Genomic DNA, 16,338 nt, shown 5'->3' with positions numbered 1-16,338 from the left:
AACAAACTGAAAAAACTTGGAAAGATATCCTTTGGATAGCCGAATATGCCTACAATAACTCTGTCCACTCGGGAACTGGGAAGACCCCGTTTTTTCTTTTATATGGTAGTCACCCTCGAACCTCGGAGTTGGATCCACTCCAAGATCTTGGAACACCAGCAGTAGACCACCTGCATTCTACAATCACCCAAGCCTTTAAGGAAGCCGTTTCTCACCTTCAAAGGGCTAAAGAACAATACAAGAAAGGAGCAGACCAACATCGGAAGGAAGCCCCCCAATATCAAGTAGGAGATCAAGTCTGGTTATCCACCAAATATCTACCTCTAAAAGGACCACGCACATTCAACCCAAGATACCTTGGTCCCTATTCCATCACTACCATAGTAAATCCAGTAGCGGTCAAGTTGGACTTGCCCCCTCACATGAAGATACATCCGGTCTTCCACGTCTCTCTATTAAAACCTGTGCAACCTCAAACCCGACTAACTACATCTCCAAAACCTATTCTAGTTGATGGAGAACTCGAGTTTGAAGTCAAAAGCATCCTGGATTCCAAGATCTCCAAATCTAAACTATTTTACCTGATTGACTGGAAAGGCTACGGTCCCCAAGAAAGATCCTGGGAACCTGCAGAATATGTCCACGCGCCTCGTCTAATCAAAAGATTTCATCGAACATTTCCTAACAAGCCCAAACCCCCGGAGAAGCCCGGTTTGGGAGGGGCCTTGAGGGGGGGTGCTGTCATGATCTCTGCTGCCAAAAGATCAGGACTTGCCCGACTCCCTTGGAAGCAAACCCATAACCCCGGTTCTGAGTGCCAGCCAGTCCCAATTGGGACCTTTCGGACCCTGTCCTGGCGCCAGTGGCACCAGGCTCATAAAGATGCCCAGTCCCAGCGCTGGAAGCGCCGGGCTCATAATGCTTGGGTGGACTTACCTGCAGCAGAACATGCTGCTTACTTACCTGCCAGTTGAACCCCTGATCCTCTTCTGTTTGGGACTACTTTTCCTGTTGGGTGGGGCAGGAGCCACTCCCTAGGTTCAGAACACTGGAACTGTTCTGGAAAGCAGGAACTCTTTTCTTACCTAGGCGTGGCTGTGGAAGGAGACACCTAAGCACTACAGGAGGCTATTTAAACCACACCCGATGGATGAATCTTGCTTTGCGTTATTCTGCATTCTCTGCAGCAGAACGCTCATCGTGTCTACTGCTTCTGATCCTGGGCCTAAGGGAACAAAGGCTTACCATCCTGGAATCCAGTCTTCAGCAGCACCTGTAAAGACAAAGAAAGAACAGGTTAGCACTACGGTCTTCAGTGGCAGCGCATCTCTTACCTGGTCCATCGGCTGTCACCAACGCCTCGCGCTGCATTCTGGCATCTGAAAGACAAAGGCTTACCTACTCTTCGCATGCTCCGGAGGTCTTCGCACTGCATTCCGGCATCTGAAAGACAAAAGCTTACCAGCTCTTCGCACGCTCCGGAGGCCTTCGGCGCTGCATCCCGCATCTGAAAGACAAAAGAAGGTGCGTTTAAAGACATTGGGCAACTTTATTACTCACGTGCCATTACTCCTTCCCACGCCGAATCCAGTGGGTATTCCAGCACCCTTCAGCTTCTCTAAAGCTCCGAACTTGTACCTGCAAGATAAAAGGGACAGTTAGTGCGCATCGTGAAGCAGGCTACAAGCGCTTACTTACGTGCTTCCAGGTGCTTCTATTCCTCACGCGGGTTCGATCCTCAACTCTCATCAGCCCGCCATCCGCCATCGCCGGAACCCTGCAAAACAAGAGATATCATTACAAAAGACTTTTAAGACATTTGAAGTGCCCAGAACTTACCGTTCGTGCAGTTAACGACGGACAGCAGTCCTCTGAGGTCAAGAGGCCTGCACCCTTATCCAGTGAAGAAACTGGTTACGGCACCCTGCCCCGAGGCAGATGGAGAGCTTGGCGTTCACTTACCTAAGACATCTTACTCTTCGAGTCAGACATACAGTGCACAGAGGTCCAGCCCAAAGAGCCAACCGTGTGTTACACATCACCTTTGAAGATACAGCATTCACCCAGTCAAGACCGGCGCCTATGCGGGAATCAGGTGAGCGTTACAACGACAACTGGCCTTCCTCTGCCTGCGGACGTGGCTATCCGGGTCCGGGTTGAGCCTGTCCTGACTGGTGTGGCGTTGCGTCAACGGGCCATGCGAGGTGACCTGCAGTCTTTTCATGAGGAGACTTCACGTCATCTCGAATAGCTTGTTGACCGCGTCGGCCTACTGGGACAGGTCACCCAGGCCGGATTCCTCTGTTTGATGGGGCTTGCTACGACCCCCTCCTCAACTGAACCCCCTATGCGCCAGTCGTCCTCCGTGCCATCTTCCCACCCATCAGTCACCTGGGTGCCCTGTGGAGCCGCCTCTGACGGTGCGGCCAGGCTGGTGGAGGAGGAATCCCTGCCACAGTCGGGAGTCGGACGTCCAGCAGGGGTGGCCACATCAACGACTGCACCCCAGCCAGCGGAGGATGTGCAGGCAGCAGGAGGCAGTGCACGGGCAGAGGCACAGCAGCAGCAGCAACGTGGTGGGAGCTATGATGGCTCGGGGCCTTCGACATCGGAGGGGCAGGCATCGGCCGGAGGGCAGGAGGACCCAGGACGGGAAGTGTCTTCCGTGTGGCAGCGGTTGGTCCACGCCATAGATGCGGAGCGGCAGCGGGCGGAAGAGGCACGGCTCACGATGGTCAGGGCGGAGAACTCCATGCGGAGGGCCCTGAGGCGGGCCGAGTGCCTCGATGCAATCCACAGGGGGTTGGAGGTGGACACGTCGACGGCCCTGCGGACCCTCGGGGCCATGGAGGAGGACCGCCTCCGGGACATTGAGCAGGAGTTCGATGATGCCCTGGCCCGGGACACCCAAAAGTGAGCCGTCGGACTAGCCCGCTGCCCTTGTAAATAGTTCTGTAGTTAGTGTTAGGTTTCCTTTGGTTTTGCATTTGGTCCACATTTTTGTATATAGTTTTTTTTTTATTAGGTAGTGTTATTAGATAGATTTCATTTCTTCACTGCTTGGGGGTGGGATCATGGACCCTGGATTGTTTATCTGTATATAGTTGACTGTTGGATTTTCATTTTTTTTTATGATTTACCCATGGAGCAATGGTTTTCGATTTTAATTTTCCATTGGATTTACTTTTGTGGACTGTGACTTTGGACACCTTTCCTTTGGATTATGATTTGTGGTTTTGCATTATTTCACGGACATGCTGGTTTTTATTTTTTTTTATTCCCATTTTTGTTTGTTTATTTTTGATTCAATGTATGTTGCTTTTAATACATATTTTTTGTTCAATCTTCAATGTGTAGTATCATCTCATTGGTTTCATGCATATCATGATATGGGTTTTGAGATTCACTGACACCCATTGGGTGTATGTGAGGGACATATGTTCATTTCCAAACTTGCAATTGGGGTTCTATCATGTTATTGCCATTTCTAAGTGGGTGGATGCAATACTCGGGTGGGTGTTTGGCATTTGGAGGCTGACCATAAGGGCCAGGGATCTAGATTGTGATGACATGTTGGCTGGGGGACATGTGTGGGGGCCTGGTGGAGGGTGCCCTGCACTGCTAGGGGTGGGGGTGCAGGGGGACATGAGTTGGACATGAGTGGGGGCCTGCTGGCAGGTGCCCCACAGTGCTGGGGGGTGGGGTGCAGGGGGACATGAGTTGGGGGCCTGGTGAAGGGTGCCCTGCACTGCTGGGGGGTGGGGGTGCAGGGGGACATAAGTTGGACATGAGTGGGGGCCTGGTGGAGGGTGCCCCACAGTGCTGGGGGGTGGGGGTGCAGGGGGACATGAGTTGGACATGAGTGGGGGCCTGCTGGCAGGTGCCCCACAGTGCTGGGGGGTGGGGGTGCAGGGGGACATGTGTGGGGGCCTGGTGGAGGGTGTCCCACAGTGCTGGGGGTGGGGGTGCAGGGGGACATGAGTTGGGGGCCTGGTGAAGGGTGCCCTGCACTGCTGGGGGGTGGGGGTGCAGGGGGACATGAGTTGGACATGAGTGGGGGCCTGCTGGCAGGTGCCCCACAGTGCTGGGGGGTGGGGGTGCAGGGGGACATGAGTTGGACATGAGTGGGGGCCTGCTGGCAGGTGCCCCACAGTGCTGGGGGGTGGGGGTGCAGGGGGACATGTGTGGGGGCCTGGTGGAGGGTGCCCCACAGTGCTGGGGCGTGGAGGTGCAGGGGGACATGTGTGGGGGCCTGTTGTAGGGTGCCCCACAGTGCTGGGGGGTGGGGGCGCAGGGGGACATGAGTTGGACATGAGTGGGGGCCTGCTGGCAGGTGCCCCACAGTGCTGGGGGGTGGGGGTGCAGGGGGACATGAGTTGGACATGAGTGGGGGCCTGCTGGCAGGTGCCCCACAGTGCTGGGGGTGGGGGTGCAGGGGGACATGAGTTGGGGGCCTGGTGGAGGGTGCCCTGCACTGCTGGGGGGTGGGGGTGCAGGGGGACATGAGTTGTACATGAGTGGGGGCCTGCTGGCAGGTGCCCCACAGTGCTGGGGGGTGGGGGTACAGGGGGACATGAGTTGGGGGCCTGGTGGAGGGTCCCCTGCACTGCTGGGGGGTGGGGGTGCAGAGGGACATGAGTTGGACATGAGTGGGGGCCTGCTGGCAGGTGCCCCACAGTGCTGGGGGTGCAGGGGGACATGAGTTGGACATGAGTGGGGGCCTGCTGGCAGGTGCCCCACAGTGCGGGGGGGGTGGGGGTGCAGTGGGACATGTGTGGGGGCCTGGTGGAGGGTGCCCCACAGTGCTGGGGGGTGGGGGTGCAGGGGGACATGTGTGGGGGCCTGGTGGAGGGTGCCCCACAGTGCTGGGGGGTGGGGGTGCAGGGGGACATGAGTTGGACATGAGTGGGGGCCTGCTGGCAGGTGCCCCACAGTGCTGGGGGTGGGGGTGCAGGGGGACATGAGTTGGGGGCCTGGTGGAGGGTGCCCTGCACTGCTGGGGGGTGGGGGTGCAGGGGGACATGAGTTGGACATGAGTGGGGGCCTGCTGGCAGGTGCCCCACAGTGCTGGGGGGTGGGGGTGCAGGGGGACATGAGTTGGGGGCCTGGTGGAGGGTGCCCTGCACTGCTTGGGGGTGGGGGTGCAGGGGGACATGAGTTGGAAATGAGTGGGGGCCTGCTGGCAGGTGCCCCACTGTGCTGGGGGGTGGGGGTGCAGGGGGACATGAGTTGGGGGCCTGGTGGAGGGTGCCCTGCACTACTGGGGGGTGGGAGTGCAGGGGGACATGAGTTGGACATGAGTGAGGGCCTGGTGGAGGGTGCCCCACAGTGCTGGGGGGTGGGGGTGCAGGGGGACATGTGTGGGGGCCTGGTGGAGGGTGCCCTGCACTGCTAGGGGGTGGGGGCGCAGGGGGACATGTGTGGGAGCCTGGTGGAGGGTTCCCCACAGTGCTGGGGGGTGGGGGTGCAGGGGGACATGAGTTGGGGGTCTGGTGGAGGGTGCTCTGCACTGCTGGGGGGTGGGGGTGCAGGGGGACATGAGTTGGACATGAGTGGGGGCCTGGTGGAGGGTGCCCCACAGTGCTGGGGGGTGGGGGTGCAGGGGGACATGAGTTGGACATGAGTGGGGGCCTGCTGGCAGGTGCCCCACAGTGCTGGGGTGTGGGGGTGCAGGGGGACATGAGTTGGGGGCCTGGTGGAAGGTGCCCTGCACTGCTGGGGGGTGGGGGTGCAGGGGGACATGAGTTGGACATGAGTGGGGGCCTGCTGGCAGGTGCCCCACAGTGCTGGGGGGTGGGGGTGCAGGGGGACATGAGTTGGGGGCCTGGTGGAGAGTGCCCTGCACTGCTGGGGGGTGGGGGTGCAGGGGGACATCAGTTGAACATGTGTGGGGGCCTGGTGGAGGGTGCCCTGCACTGCCGGGGGGTGGGGTGCAGGGGGACATGTGTGGGGGCCTGGTGGAGGGTGCCCCACAGTGCTGAGGGGTGGGGGTGCAGGGGGACATGAGTGGGGGTGCAGGGTAGTCCCCCGAGGTGTGGGCTGCCTGCAGGGGTCGTGGAGGTTGTGGAGCGAACACCTGGGAGGACCCACATGGCCAATTCACGTGTATTACTCCACGGAACCCCTGAAATACACGTACCCTGCTGATATCGCGTGTGAAACTTCCCGCGCACCCCAAAATACACGTACCCAGGACATTCGCGTGTGGAACTTCAAGCGCACCTCTGATATACACGTACCCTGATGGAATCGCGTGTAGAACTTCCCGCGCACCCCTGAAATACATGTACCCTGCTGAATTCAAGTGTGTAACTTTCCGCGCACCCCGAAATACACGTACCCAGGACATTCGCGTGTGGAACTTCCAGCGCACCCCTGATATACACGTACCCTGATGGAATCGCGTGTAGAACTTTCCGCGCACCCCTGAAATACACGTACCCTGCTGAATTCACGTGTGTAACTTCCCGTGCACCCCGAAATACACGTACCCAGGACATTCGCGTGTGGAACTTCCATCGCACCCCTGATATACACGTACCCTGATGGAATCGCGTGTAGAACTTTCCGCGCACCCCTGAAATACACGTACCCTGCTGAATTCACTTGTGTAACTTCCCGTGCACCCCGTAATACACGTACCCAGGACATTCGCATGTGGAACTTCCAGCGCACGCCTGATATACACGTACCCAGCTGAAATCGCGTGTGAAACTTCCCGCGCACCCCTGAAATACACGTACCTTGCTGAATTCACGTGTGAAACTTCCCGCGCACCCCTGATGTACACGTACCCTGCTGAATTCACGTGTGAAACTTCCCACGCACCCCTGATGTACACGTACCCTGATGGAATCGCGTGTGGAACTTCCCGCGCACCCCTGAAATACATGTACCCAGCTGAAATAACGTGAGGAACTTCCCGCGCACCCCAGTGATACATGTACCCCGCTTGCCATGCTGGTACAGGGTTAGCGCAGCCCTTTGCGCTGGATTGGGGGTTTCGATGGCTTTTCCCTGCACAAGGGGCGTTCTTGGGGGCGTAACTGGCGCTGCTGCAGGGTCGCTGCGCCACTGTGCGCCACGGCTGGTTTTGGTGGCTGGAATCCATGAATACGCTGTGCGCGGAAATGTATTTTGGCACATGCGGCTGGCGCAGGGATTCGCACGCGCACACTGTGCGCCAGCCGCGAGCGCCACTTGTGCGCTGAATTCTATGAATTACCCCCTTAGACTTTAAAGAATTTCTACTTCATGGCTTGTGTACGCCAACAAGGTGATTGACACTGGGCCAGATATGCACTTACACCCCCCTTGACTTTCTTTCAACATTTAAGCAGAAAAGATGCGTGTATTCTTTGTTTGGGGAATTTCCATTTGGTAGTGAATGGGCTTTCAACAGTGAACAATAAGTACAATGAAAACCTCGGTGGCCTCTAATATCCTCACTGTTTTCTGTTTTGCAGGTGAGAGATGCAAACATACGTGGTGAAGCCATTCTGGCTCGAGCCTCCTCCAGGCAAGCTCTGAGAATGAATCACGTATCTCTGGGATTGGGCATCGCTCTGCATTGTATATGGATCGGCTATGTTATATACGTCATTGTTCTCGCAGCGAAACTGAGCAGCAGCTATAGCTATAGCTATGGCCAAGGGTGAATGTACAGCAACATCAGCAAGCCATCGAGCCAACACTTGAACAGATGCATTAGGATTTCTTCACTTCTTGCTCTGTCTCAGATCCTTTCCACCTGCTTGAGGTCAACCACAAATGCATGAAGTACTCTCCAAAGCTTATGCGGCCTAGTAGTGTACCTCTCCTTCTGGAATTCTCCTGTTGATGAGTCTGCCCGGCCTTGATATAATTAAGGCAACTTAAAACCATTGATTTGCAGGACATGTTAGAGGCTGACTCACCATTTGTTAGCCAAACCAATATGGGATTCTGAAGTCTTCAGACAGAAGGCTAGTTCTTCACTTTCACAGTATAACAATTCTGTAAGCAAACTGATGACCGAATTAGCAGTACTACTTGCGTTGTAGAAGGAACCATCTCTGCAAACCGTAGGTATTTGGATGGGTTTTTATGTGAGCAGTGTGTGGCCATCTTAAAATAATCAGAAAAGCTCTGTCTTTCACTGCAATTTACTAAACAACCAAATGTTTAATAGCTAATCCCTAGGTACGGTTTCCTGCAGCATGTGGTGACTTTCATGGTCCAGCAGGTTATCTGATGGTAGTTCCTGCTAGAAGACCACTTAATCCTTCTGGAGGAGATCATCTTTGAAGGACATCGATCACAGAGAAGAGGACACATTTTTTTCTCAATTGAAGTCCACCTACCAATCGTGGCTCACTGGTTCTTTCCTTTTGGTCAGGAATAACTGTATTACATTGAATCAACACAAACCCCACCCTCTCCCATACAGGCAAATAGAATGTTGAACTCACATCAGCATCTTTGGTGCATACTTGTTCATATGCAGCCATCTTTTGTCAAACTGTGATTTGTGCTTTTTAGCAGGTGGATGCTTTGTAAAATGGGAACTCATAAAGCATATGTTTTTCTGGTCCTAATTGTCCCTTTAAACGATTCCTTTTTTATCTTCTGTGCAATTTTCTTCCTCCGATCACGTGAGCTACTCTACAGATCACTGCTCTTCCCTTCATTTTCCTGACAATGGTTTATACTGCCACTCTTCAAAGACACTGCTGTAAACCCTTGGACACAAGAATGTGATTTATTTTCCTGGCCTAGGAAAGCCTTCTCTTTCTCTGTGTAATTTCGGTTTTTTCAGGTCGCCTAACAAAAAGACAGATTTTTCCTGCAGATTTTAGGTGGCCCTTGCCCCCCACCACCACCTGCTCTGCCTGGATAACTTCCAAATTGAGGGGTCCACCCCCCCCCACCCCGGAACCCATATTCCTCACCCGCTGCCACTTCCTGCTCACTCCTGACATCCCATTCCCCAAAACACACAAACACACACAGCAACACTTACTGTTCTCCCGTTCCTGCCAGCCCCTGTGCACACTCGTGAGCATCACAGGGGCTGACAGTTCGATTTAGAAAGACCGCTCTGTGCGGTCACAGAGCAACATTTCTAAATCTATCTTCTTTGAATTCGGGATAGTGAAAACTATCTTTTCACTTCGTACCTCTATCTCTCCTGTACCCTTAATGTTTATCGATGACCCAGGGTACAAGATCCCTGTCTTAGGTACTTTTACTTCTTTTTCCCACCGAGCCCCTCATTATTGCTTAGGTGTTATTTTTTAACATATGCAGCATTTCATTTACTGCACTCGATGCAGAAATGGTCAGTTCCAAGCACTGACTATGCACGTCAGATACGTGCATGAGTAAATTACCACTTGAGTGATCTAGCACAGGTGTTGAATACTGTTTGAGAAAAGTAACATGTCCTAAATATAACGCATGTTGTTTAAATCTCATACTAAATACCACTCAGTTGCAAGTACAGACAATGCCAAAGTAACCTGAGAGAACCGGTGCTTAAACAGGTTATATTCACTATCAACTTGAAGGTCGTGGTTATGTATGCCTGATAACTGCAATCATTCACAATATACTCAGGTTAGCCGAGCACATCTCAAGCCACTCACACACCCAGACTTTACATGTACATTTCTTATACCTCAATCTCCACCTATCGATCACCTGCTCACACACCTTCTCATGCTCTGCACCATTTTTTACTTCTACACACTCTTTTCTTGTATTAGACAATTTTCCAGTCAATTCATCCTAAGCAGACTGAGGTCCAGCTGTCCCTGGGTAGGACATTATGCACTTTAAAAGGTTCATCATGTACTTTGAAACTAGTATGGTGGTGAGCTGGTGCAGTACAAAGAAACATAATAATAATAATAATAATAATAATAATAATAATAATAATAATAATAATAATAATAATAATAATATAGTAATTAAAAAATAATAATTATTCAAACTGATTTAGAAACACAACCAAAACCAGGGTTTAAAATCTGCTGGATTGTTAGTTAGTTCACAGTACGTTGAGCCAAGTGGCTTCGTCTGAACACGCAGAGAAGGCAAGTGTCAGCTAGGGATGGGAGTAGAAGGAGGCTGAGGACACAAATACCTTGGACTTCTCCATAGTCAGTTACTGATGTACAAGTCATCACCCTCCACCTCCTAGTCTGACTCAATTTACTGCCTTGAAATATACTCAATCACGATGATGTTACAATCATAGTTAGTGCTGCTGCCATTCTACCCGGACGGAAAGTGAAAGCTGTGCTATATGTGTGTGCCACTAGCAAATTCCAGCACTTGGTTGCAGTACTTCATGGCACAGCAAAGCATTCTCCTTCATACTGGGAAAAGGCATGGATGGCAATGTTGCAGCTTGGAACAAATACATTGTTTTGTGTTAATGTGAAAAAGGCATCCAGGAGGCGAATTAGTAGTTATAAAGTGGGTCCAACATAAATCATAGTTTTTTTTTTCTTTATTGTATATTGTTTTAAAAAAACCTTTACAAATTTTCAATATCAAAACATATAACATTAAAATTCAATTATCATTTTACACATACATAATAAAAGTCATTTCAAACATCAATAACAATTTCTACATTAAAAAGAATCTCACAATCAATTCTTAAATTCATCATTTATAAAGATAGCCAGCACATGTGTCATGGCGATCTTCAGGGCTGTTTTAAAAAGGTAATCCATAAGTCTCTTGCGGGTCCAAAAAAAAGAGTCCTGTTCTATTGAATCCCCGTAGTGTCAGGGTCTTGGTGTTAGTTCCTATTTTGAGGAGAATTACACCACATAGCAGCCTACATGGTGTCGGAGTAGCTTTTGTCAGCTCTCCCCACTATGCAAAACGTTAATAGACACAGCACTTATGTCCACAGTCCACATTACATCTAGAGCTAAACACCCTGACATAGACCCATGGATTGGTCACTTGTTTGTCTGGTATTTGACCTATGTTAGGTCGTAAAAGAGGACATATATCTAGTCCATTTAATTTATCACAGTTCTGAGCACTGTCAAGAATATGTTAACAAATATGTCTAGAACCAATGCCAATTTGGTGGCTACCGTCATTGCATTTAATTGGCAGAGTTTGCATTGCACCTTGTTTTGATTGTCTTACACTGATCTGTATATATGTAATTGCCTATGTGTATTACTCTGTACACATGCACTTGCCAATGAAAAAGCAATGTAGATTACTTGCATTTTTGTCTGCCCCTCTATGTGTATATATATTAAAAACAAGTAAAAAAGAATGAAGAATAACATACCAGATAATTAAAAATGCTGTTTGAATTCACACAAATTGTAGGTGTTTCTGTATTTTGATTGGATCAGCGAATGTAATGATACCTCTGTTGAGGGAGTAAATGGGCAGATTGTTTCACGCCAAAAATTCTTTCATTAACAAAAAGGTACAGGAATTTGAGTAAGTTCAAACCTATAAGTGGCAGGACGCCCTATTGTTTCATATCTTGCTAAGCCTTAGTCCTTCCACGAGTAGGGCAGTCCCTCCAGTTACCCCTGTTAGACCTTTGAACATAGCTGCATTCCCTAAGGTTTTAGTTACTTTGGATATCGACACATTTACCATGGCGCCACCATAAGCAAGAAGACAGGCATTCTACAATCGTAAGATGCAGCCCACGATGAACGTGCAGGTGGTCTGTGAAGAAAACCTCTGCCTAACCCACTGCTGTGCCAGATCCACCCTTGACTCCATGATCGTACACCACCGCAGCCTCCCAGCTTTCCTGCCGACATGCATGAGCTAAAGGCCACAGCCTCTAGTTATGACATAAGTAGCAAGGTTCTTGGACAAAGTTATCCCATTTTCCTTGGTAGTAGCGCCCCCTCCGCACTTCAGCTCTCTCATTCACAGAGTTCCCAAGTTTAACGCGCAGGCACTTAACATGATCTGAGGTATTTGCAAATGGATATTAAATAATGCATATTAGAAATTAACACATGCAATGACTTGAAAGATATTAATTTAGGCATGTGATAATTTCCAGATGTCACATCTCTTGACCGGTCCATGACTCTTGAGATTACCGATTTGGTAGAATATAAACTGCATGCCGCAATTTACTTTCATTTTAACACTACACTTGTAATAATCCCTAAAATGTCACTTTTCCTAATCTGTGGAATTTCCATCTTGCAGACAATGCTTCTCCTTCTTAGAATTTTCTTGGAGCGACGGCCATAGGTAGATTGACGATTAGCACCCACTGTCAATTACTTGTCTGTCCATTACAGATTTCTCCACTCCTCTGTCTCGGTCACATAGCCCAGTATTGTCTGATTCTTTGTATTCTGTTCTTAACCCCCATCAACCTCAATATATCTGAAATAGAGCCAAACTCTAGTTTCAATTTCCTTAGGCCTTCTTTCATATTCTCTCCTTAAGTATCATACTCTGGACATACGTATAAGATAGTGCTTCATTATTCTGTTATTCTTTTTGCACATGGCTTGAAATCCCCTATCCAGCAGGATATGCATTATATACAAGGGCCGTAATCCCCTACCTGTATGCACATTCGCACCCGGAAAAGAGCGCTCAGCCAATCAGGTGGCTAGACTAGCGGGTGAGATTACACAATCACCGCCCACTGTCCCAGCCACCCAAGGCCCTTCCCAGAGTGGCGTTTTTCTTGTTTTTCCCATTGAGGGAGGCATCAGGAAGCCTATCCCTGTTGCCCCCACCCCAAAATGTCTTGTGTCCCCTCTCAAACCCCTCCATTTACCTGCGGGATTGGAGAATTTTTATTTTAAATTGGGAGAACGGCTGTGCACCCTGGACGACACACATGGGGTGCAAATGGCTTTCATGCCCTGCCTGTTGGGCGTACACATCTTTAACGGCCCACAGTCACAGCTTCCTTAGCTCGGGCTGGCGGGCTGTTAAAGGCCGTGTCCACCCTCCAGGCAGGGCATGAATGCTAGATTCTCATGCACAACACAGGGAAAATTCCAAAGTTAGCTCCTTGAAAAGTGGTTGAGAAGTGAGAAAGAGGTCCATCAAAGAGCCCCTCATAGGTATTACCAATTTCTTAGAATCAGAAAATGTGTCCAGCATGAAAGTGTGAATTGTGTTACAATACCATTTTTTTGCAACTTTATCGAAATGTTCACTGCTGCAGGTCATGTGTGGTGTCCAAAATACACAAAAATGAGAGCAAATAATTAGAGTGAACGACACTCTCAGCACTATAGTTAGCATTCAAAACTCACAGAAATGTTGTACAACTGGGCAACAACATGCTCTAATCAAAGGGTCCTCAACTCTTGAATACTGGACCAAGTGATTTTGTTTGCCGCTTTTATTTCCTAACTGTGATCACCTATTTAGGAAATGTGTAAGCGGTACTGAAAGTGGAAGGATGATATGTTAAATGGTATTATGTTCCATTGTATATTCATATATGAAACTGTTTATGATAAATGTATTCGTTAAAATGAGCTTTGCATTCCATGTATTGTTTGTTTTTGTGTTATTTCAGTGATACACCTCAGAAGAAGCTGTGATTTTGATACAAATGAATTATGAACTTCCTGGTGAACTATGAGAAACAATCACTGGCAAAGCTAATAGGTCTAGCTTTGAAAATGGTACACAGGGTATTTCTTCAGTGAGACTTGCCTAGACAAAACAAATGTTAGCCATTACTAAATTTACCAAGCCAGACCTATTGACTTACTTGCCCTGTAAGGATATTCACAATGCATTCACTTCACAGTTTCTGCAGTGCATGGTAATCAGCCAGGTCTCATTTGTACACCCAGGAATGCTTGTTGTTTGGATTAGACATGATTGTGTTCTTCCTGTAAACCATGTAAACATGTCACATCTGATGGATTACAAAGTGCTGAGTGGATTAGCAGTGGTCTAAGAACAAACATGCTCACGTATAAACCTGCATTTCTACAGAAATCTTGCTTCTACACACATGCGCACATGCCAGTTTGTTCAATTTTGTGATTTTAAAAAGCTAGTTCAGTGTGATACACTGACAAGAAATATCACAATATGGTTTAACAAATGTAGGACACACAATGCCACTCCAGAAGCTTTGTAAAGCATAATGGAAACAATTACACAAGCAGTGAAGAAATCGTTTTGCTGGAGGCCCAAATGAACCTTACATGCTTTCTTTGATGTGCTGGATAATCTAGATGGACTTCTGCCTTGGAACCGTCTTTTAAATACCAAAAAAATGAAGTAATTTTGAGGTGTCTTTATTATCTTTATTACTCGATGTTTAACTTTAACATTTGTATTACATTGGATTAAAATGTAACCAAAATGTAAGCTTTTGTGAAAGACTGTGTAATGTTTCATAGAAACGAAATGAAAGCATAACTTAATGTGGGTTAGAGAAGAGTGTGTGTGGTCCACAGTCAACAGAAATACATTTTCCTGACATTTCCCTCAAGTCTAGAATTCTGCAAGTTCAAAATCTGCCTTTGCCAGTTTTCTGAAAGCGGAAAGGTTGTGCTGGTGGTTAGGAGGGGCTGTGGTCCATTTTAAGTTACAGAGAAGGAATGGTACCTCGAGATACCTCGGGATACAAACAGGGGCACAACATTCACAACCAAAAGGTTGTCAAAAACCTTCATGAGAAATGACTATTCAAAAAGTAACTCAAAGTTAATTTAAAATAATGGTATTCTCAAATAAACAAGAATTTTAAATGATACCTTTGTACATTGAATTTGTAAATTGGCAAAAAATAAACTATAAATGCATTTTAGTTATTTATCACAAATTAATTATACAGGTTTTCAACAAAAGGTAATTTGACAAAATAATAATTATTTGAACAAAGGAACAGGTAATCAATCTCTTTGTTTTACATAAAAATATATTGTCCTATATATCTAGACTGGAGATTACTATTTACATACATTTGATGGTTCTCCGCCTATCTCATACTATGCGTTTCGGGCTAAAAGCCCTTCTTCAGGTATTGATATCTTGGATATTCTTTCTGCAATTTTAATAGAAATAAATCAATTTTAGTTCTAGAATATAAATTACATGGATAAGTCAAGTTTTTAAACAAAATTAAATAACAGAGAATTATAGGCTCACTTAAACTAATTAACATTTTAAGTTACAACTTAAAGAAAGAGCAAGGCAAGATTAAGGGACACCAGCCAGACTTTGCCTGGCATGCAGTTCCCTGAGTCTTTAGCCTGTACCCAGGCGACATCTCTCTCTGGGCCTCGTAGGAGAAGCTCAAGGGTTAAACAATCTTTCAAAATGTAACTCCCCTATACGGGCCTGCACTCCAGATCCCCTCTCCTACGACATGAACATGTTTAAAGAGATTGAATCAGTAGGTCCCACAAAGACTAATCATGTTTACAATATCAATAAGAGTAACCTTAAACATCTGGCACACAATGATTCTAAACTTACATGAAATGTGGATAAAGGAGGTGTAATAGTGATACTGAATAAGACTGATTCCAAAGGTTAATGCAGTGGGCATCTCAGAGGTCGGACTAAGGTCAACAAATCAAATCGACACAGCACACTTTGCCCAGACAGCAATGGGCTTCTACGGCTGAAGAGCGTTGGTACTGACTGTCGGCCTGCTCTGAATTAGGGCTTGTCCTATCCTGGAACACAAGGAGCTATAGGTCATTTACTACACAAGCAACAGGGTATGCTGTGCTCGCCACGACCGACATATTTGTGTTACAAGAAACCTGCTTGACGACAACCTTTTCAATGGATGGCTACCAAATATTTGTTCAACCTGTGACCAGAGCTTTGAAGGGGCGACCTAAGGTTGGACTATGTATAGGCCTTCGACAAGGATGCGGGACAGTGGTGTACATGACTGGCATACATTACAACAATGGTATGAAAGTGAAAACTAAGAACATTTTAGACTGGAATAGCAGCACCTTACTACTAAACGTATTTGATCCCCTGATGGAATACATACTACTTTATTGTTAAAATGGGCGAAGGAGACATTTGGCCGACATTGCAACTGTGGTGGTCCGGAAACAACGTGCCGTTAATTGCATTCACAGGCACTCATTCGGTGTGTTCGCAGGACAGGGGCCTTCTGATGGGACCCCAGCACCTTTCCCACTCTGAGTCACAAGAAAAACATTTGTCAATTCCTTGCCTAGTGGGAATTCATCTGCTAAGATGCCCACACTGGCCACACAGGCAAGCACTGACTATGGCCTGTTTGTGTCTATCCTTGCAGGCCGGATCCCCCTTTATATGTGTCATATCCCCACTTTGAAAGCAATCTCTGGGTGCTGAGGATGG

The 16,338-nt window shown here is 48.2% G+C and overlaps 1 long non-coding RNA gene across 1 annotated transcript in view; it reads left to right on the top strand.

Moving 5' to 3' along the window:
- Positions 1-14,352, top strand: part of LOC138471974 (uncharacterized) — a 66,321-nt gene extending 51,969 nt beyond the window's left edge. The window contains exon 2 of the long non-coding RNA XR_011268545.1: positions 7,467-14,352. This is a non-coding gene — a long non-coding RNA (uncharacterized lncRNA). The remainder of the gene's footprint in view (positions 1-7,466) is intronic.
- The last annotated feature ends 1,986 nt before the right edge of the window (positions 14,353-16,338 follow it).

Source organism: Ambystoma mexicanum, chromosome 8 (assembly GCF_040938575.1).
Source record: "Ambystoma mexicanum isolate Mex_15411 chromosome 8, UKY_AmexF1_1, whole genome shotgun sequence".
NCBI lineage: Eukaryota > Metazoa > Chordata > Amphibia > Caudata > Ambystomatidae > Ambystoma > Ambystoma mexicanum.
The sequence above is the reverse complement of the archived record's forward strand: the minus strand, read 5'-3'. Positions and strand labels throughout refer to the sequence as shown.